Source organism: Corvus moneduloides, chromosome 3, assembly GCF_009650955.1.
Source record: "Corvus moneduloides isolate bCorMon1 chromosome 3, bCorMon1.pri, whole genome shotgun sequence".
NCBI lineage: Eukaryota > Metazoa > Chordata > Aves > Passeriformes > Corvidae > Corvus > Corvus moneduloides.
Window position 1 is genome coordinate 47018103 of NC_045478.1, and position 6564 is coordinate 47024666.

General features: G+C 42.9%; 1 protein-coding gene across 1 annotated transcript in view; it reads left to right on the forward strand.

Annotated features, from left to right (window-relative positions):
• The window catches only part of CRYBG1 (crystallin beta-gamma domain containing 1), a 99160-nt gene that overhangs the window by 23022 nt on the left and 69574 nt on the right, over nt 1-6564 (forward strand). The gene's annotated exons all lie outside the window — the stretch shown is intronic.

Here is a 6564-nt window from a genome sequence, read left to right on the forward strand (position 1 = left end):
TCACACTGAACGGGACCTTCCTGTCAGCTGCAGTCCCCAGCTGCAGCCTGGAGCTGTGGTCATTCATTTCCGTGTGACAACTGGTGTCCCCACCACAAGACCTAGTGTTCAGGTGTGTGTAACAGTGCATCCCTGCCTCCCTGCTGCCTCTGTACCCATCCTGCATGGCCTTTCCTGCCTTTGGACGGTGGGAACTTGAGAGGCTTGTTGTGGTGTATGCAAATTAGTAAGGCACTGTGGACAGAAAATTTTTTCCCAGGAATTAAAGACTTTCCTACTTGTTGCTGGACTTGCACAGTATTTAGAATTGTCCAGATGAATTGGACTTATTCAAAGTTCTGCTTTGTTTCCACTAAAGTGGAACTTTAGTCCAAGGCAGATTACTAGATGCTCACAACAAACTTTAAATAGTAAAGAGCACAAACTGTGCTGATTTTTTTCAGCTATCACTTTGAACCAAAATGCTAAAACTCACATAAAAGAGTAGATGGGGAAATGCTGCAAGTGTAAGTCTATATGTTCAAAAGCATTTTCATGTCCCTGGATTTGTAAGCAATCTTCTGTATCTCCCAATATAGCTACAGAAAGTAGGAAAATGATGCAGTAACATTTCTGTTCCTCAAGTCATGGTGAGTCAATATGAACAAAGGAAGACAAGCATCATGTGTTTAAAGAAATGAGTGATGATGGCTTTTCGTCTCCTCAGTCAAACAGCTTCATCTGGTTCTTTGAGCTTCTTGCTATATAAAATGAGATATTACCTGTGTTAGGTAACTCAATGTGATGATTGTTGTTTATACAATGCTTTAGAGCTAGACCAGAGTATAAATATCAAGATGAGCTTTTCACTCATTGAGATAGTCTAGTGCAGCATAGTTACAATTGACCTCAGGGGCAAGGACATTATTAGTTCATTGCCCACCAAAACTGGAATTTAACTTGGCTTGGGCTTGTTGGATGCTACTGTAATATTAGACATGTTTTTTTTTATATTGCTACAAAGCAACAAAGTTCATTATATATTTACTCTGGCACATCTGTCAAAACAATTTCATATACTATCAAAAGTTGCCCATACCTACACATATTCAAAGAATCAGGTTTCCCCTGTCAGGTTTCTCTGTACAGATTAATTTTTCCCAAAAGTTAGGAGTTGAAAAATTACAGTGGAAAATCCCAGGAATATTTCACAAAGCCAATATTTAGTAACCAGCTTTGACTGTCTCCCAAACATGGCTGTGTACACGAAGCTGATGTAATGTCAACACTTGGCTGTGGGAGGAATGGAGTGATTATTGAAGGCATCATGGGTTTGTTGGGGCACACCTGGCATCTATGTAGAGGTGCCACCCAGTGGCTGGATGGTAATAATGAGCTTTTCTGATGAATTTTTTAAAAAGGCCAAAAAAAGTAGGAAAAAAAAAAAAAGCTTAAAGGAGTACATCTTACATTAATATTTTACTAAGATTGAGGATCTTCTTTAAACATCACTATCATCACTATCAGGAGTTCAGTTTCACAAAAAGTAGTAACTGACAAAATTTGTTAATGGCCTTCAAATTACAGGATAAAAAAGAGCTTCAGTAATTCAAATAGTCTCCAAGTGATGAAATGACAAAATGTGTTTTTCCTTTGAAGTGAGGCTTTAGAAAGTGGATCAGTACATGTTCCCGTTATTTTGTACTAAACCAAATTGTTGTTGGTTGTTAGATTGTGATTTTTTCCTATGCAAATGAGGGCTAGAAATACAACTAGAGAGAAGTGATTGTTTGTGGTAGGCATTAACTGAAATTTATGATGGATTTCCTCATAGTAACATCAATACAGAATGCTAATAATCTGGTTTGTGGATATAAAAAGAGAAAAAGTGGAGTTGCTGTGAAGATACTTAAGATGACAGCAAGATACAAAATTAAATCTATTACAGTTAATTCCATAGTTGAGAACATCAGGAGGCAAAATAGTGAAAGGGTGATGAGCATCTGGCACAAGTCTGGTATAGATCAAGCTCTATGCTACTACTCATGAATATTTTAACTGGTTATATAATGGCAGGGTTTCTGGGCATCTAACCTCATTATTCCCTAAGTTTCCAGATTATCTAGCAGATAGCCTTGTAATTCAACTTTCTTGTTGGATTTATAATCCATCTTTCTGTAGTGTCTTTCCTAATTAATAGAGGTGCTAAAGGAGTTAACTTTAAACATAATTAATAATGGCAGTAATTTCTATGATGGAGGGGCTTTTTTGTTTTGTAAAATGGAAAAGGATTACTTGGGATAAGAAACCAGAAGCTGCTTGGATTCACTGTATTAAATATTTGGCTACAGAGCAGCACTGTGTGCCTGTGTTAGCCCTCAGAAAAACATGTTTTGAAGGCCTAATGACTGTAGTATTTCCAGCTGAATGCTGTTTGAAGTGCAGGAAAGCCAGAAGCTTGGAGCCATTTCATCTCATGAGCAGTTGCTCAGAGCTTCAACAAACTGCCAAATGCAAACAAATACATTTAATAACCTGAAATTAATATATTGTACCGGGAAGGCGGTAGAAAGAAAAAACAAACACATGTAGGAATGGAAGTGGACAACAAGTATGACAAGTTTGTGGTATTAGAGTGGCTCAGAAAAGCTCTGTGCAGTTTTTGTGTGAGCAAGTGTATCGTGGAACAAAGCAATGAGGCAGTGGACCTGCTCTTTGTGAGTGGAGCAGGGACATTATATCCAGCTCTGGACACATCTTGGCTGGAGAGGTCTTGTCAGAAGGAAACAGAGAGGAGAACGTGGAAATTCCTTTACAAAAGGGAGGATGATGCTAAATAAAGATTGAGTGAGAGATACAGGTGAAGTCTGCAAGTATTTAAATGGTGTGAATTTGCCAAACAAAGGAAGGAATTATTCAGGCTGAATTAGTAAGGCACTGTGGAGTAACTATAACAAAAGGTACTTTTAGGTGAGGTATTAACCCTGTTATTAAGATGTATGACAAAACACCTCGAAGTAAGCCAGTAGGAATACTTCTGTGCTGACAAGATGGGACCTAAGGTAGTTTAAACAGACTTTTCTATCTCTAGGATCCAGAACGGTGGAGACAAAAACGTAAAACTTGATTCACCTGTGAATCTGAAGCCTGGCCATTAGATGGCAGGGTGCTGGCACAAGAGGGTGCATGCCTCCCTGCCACTTCTTAGTGCCATGACCAAGGAGGAGCTCAGAGCCATTCATCAGTCCCAAGGCCTGGGAGAAGTTTGAAATGCTCAGTTTCCCTGTAAAAATCACACACACACACACGCACACAAACACCCCCTGTCACTCCCACAACAGAGGGTCATGTAGTACATGTCCCCCAAGCATACGTCACTTCAAAGATGTGTGTCTGCTCCGGATTTTCACTCCTTGAATCTCTGTGTGAATAGGTAGGTATGTGCAGAGGTGTCCAAGTGCAGCAACCACTTTGTGTAAGAGCTGAAGTTGGCTCTTCTCTTCTATAACCAGGGACACAGAAATGGGACTGCTGAGGCAGTGGGAAGAGGTGTTATAAATGTGGTAAGTAGCTTGCTGTAGACTGTGCAGGGAGTCCACATACTGGTTCTGTGGAAAAGATGACAGAAAGAATAACAAGCAGTAGCTTTGTAGGGAAAACTTCAGCCCAGAGCAGGCTGTTTGAAATTCTCAAAAGATATTAAGACTGTAACGACAGCAACTCAAATAATGCACAATTAAAAAAACCCTTGTTTAAAATAGTCTACACTGCTAAAGCATCTGCCCCAAGGAGTGATCCTTACGGATGTATCCACACCTCTTTCGCCTCTGGAGTGAACTGTTTGTGTTTGTGCTGCCTAACATTTGACCTGGGTCCCCATGGCTCTAAGATCATAATTATATTTTGTGGCATCAGTTCAAAGTGTCTGAAGTAATGTGAAGGCTGCTTTGTTGCCTGCAAGACTGGTGTTTTTATAGCATTATGCCAAAAGTATGCTGCATGCTCTGGGGTGTGGGGCACACAGAGGCTGTCTGAGGACAGCAGGCTGGTTGGGATGGTGGAGGGCAGGAGAAGCCACTATTGGTCTAGTCCCATCCTTGCTGTGACATCCTTAGGGCAGTCCATCCACAGAGCTGCACCTTGGCTTTTCCTCGGAGGGAAGCAGTCGGTCTCCTTCAGAAGAGAGTCCAAGGACACGGTGATGCATGTGCGGTACAGCTGACAAGGGCACCAGGACCAGGGAGTGAACCAGGGAGGTAAATTATTTGGCACTGTAGGTGCACCTATCGTAGCCACGAGCACTGAGGTGGTGGATGAACCAGGGGAACGCCCCTTACTGCTCTTCATATTGTTCTGTGTTTTGCAGTAAATCTTTAGTCAAGTATTTTGCTGATCAGATTGATATTTCCTGCTCCCAGGGAAAAATTCTAGTGCTGATATGGTGTGGGAGGGGGAAGATTGGGTAGAGGATCTGAATAAACAAACAAAATATCTTTCCATTTTAATCTAGTTGCTCTTGCTCATGCATGCTCTCTCTTAAAAAATTATACTGTGTTGATTGAAAAGTGGAAATTAGTAGGCAAGAACCATCTACTGGATACAGACTGAAGACTGTTCTGAAAAATAGCAGATGGGAGATGGATCTCAGGGCTGAATATGATAGATTATGAAGGAAGCCATGTCTGCAAAATTTATAAGGATGTTAGTTTAGTAAGCAGTGTTAGTTTAAAATGTATGGCAACCCAGTCTTTTCTTCTTTTTGTTAGTGAGTTGTTTGCTCATTGGTCCTACATTGTTTTTATATACTTTTGTCCGCAGGCTAGTTCCCTTCAAAATTATTTGCAATTGTCATATTTTAAGTCGATATGTTAAGACAGTTAATAAGATAAGGTTGTGTTGCTACTTAGCACTTAGGCAAGGACAGGTAAGAGTGATGGGGCTGAACTGCGTGGTCTGCAACATAGAGAGCACTGCCAGATCAGTTCCCATCTGATGGTTTCCTTTTCCAGCCAGTAGTTCTACTGTAAATCAGGTAAAGAGAAGATGTATGTACCTACAGAACTCCTCTTTCCTCCTTTTCGTGCCTCATGCTTTCTCCAACAGCTTGATAATCTCCAAGGCCTCCTGCTTGCTCCTCCTTTGCTTCACTGTAAAATTAGTTGTTACTGCAACTAATAGCTCTATGAAAACATATATGCTGGTTTTGGCTCGCATAGAGTTAATTTTCTCCATGATTGCAGGTATGGGGGTATGGTTTGGATTTGTGCTGGAAACAGTGTAGGTAATATGGGGCTGCTGTAGTTACTGCTGAGCAAAATGTCTGGGAAGGTTTCATAACATGCTCAGTGTGTTGCAAGTACCTTCTCCCCCCAGAGCCTCAGGGCTCTGAGCAAGTGGGTATGGTTACACAAACATGCCTGGGTGAGAAAAGCAAGGGTGTGGGTTGACAGTGCCTCCATTTCTCTATGGTGACTGTCCCCCCATCTGCCCTTGCCCTACAGTGATTTTCTCTGCCATGCTTTGGGGTGAGCTGCTCCGCATCTGGGCTGGAAGGAGAGAATTTGGCTGGGCAGCTGGGGCAGAGGAGGTGCAGCCCTGTGCCTTCACACCCTGTCTTGCCCTCAGGAGCTTGTGTGCATGCCCATGCCTTCAGGTGGGAAGCGTACTGCAGCGTTTCCCTGCAGCATTTTCCAGTTTCCCTGGAAAACTGCCCAGTGCCATAAAGTAAGACTTCTTGGAGGCTCTGGTGAGCTCAGCTTGTCAGCAGATTTTTGGGAGGATAGACCTCAAACCGTGAAGAAATTCAAAGAGTACCTTTTCTCACCTGTTTAGAAATCTGGAGCTGGCTGTTTTCCAGTGCAAACATCTTTGGGTTGAAACCTCCCAGGCTGCTTCTGTCAGCTCCAGTGAAATCGGTGTGAATTTGGTGTGAAACTGTGTCCTTTAAAAAAAAGGTGCCTGAAAGAATCAGTGCTGCTTCACTGTATTCTGAAGGCAGCAGCTTTCTGGCTACCACACTGTGAACATGCCAGAGCCCTGAGGTCTCATGGTGTCTCAGGGACTGATGGCCATCAGGAGTGGGCACATGGGGCAAGGTGTGATGATGTCCCAAGGAGGCCCAGCCTTCATTGCTGAAAGGGAGCCAGCAGGAGCATCCCAGGTGGATGTTGCTGGCTTGCCTGGGGACCTGCACAGCCCCCTTCTGCAGCAGGACAAAGGGTATCCTGGCAAAATACTATGACTTCCTACCTAGAATGTGTCCAGAGCTTCCTCCTTTTGGCGTTTGGGGATGTGTTATTTTCTGACACATGTTCATTGGATATCACCTGGGGTGCAGAAGCTTGTCACCGGCCCACCAGCACCATGATGAATGGTGGCCTCTTGCAGAGTGTCAGTGTCACCTCAACAGTTGATGGCTCTTCCATCCACTTCCCTTGGTGTGCCATTATTTTCCTCCTCCTTACCCAGACTTCTTATCCACACTTCAGCCAAGTACCTTCCCCGTCTCCTGCCCATACCGTGTCTCTTGTTCCATTGCTCTGAGTCACGGAGTTGACAGTCCCCAGCCTACTCTTCCTCCCTTCA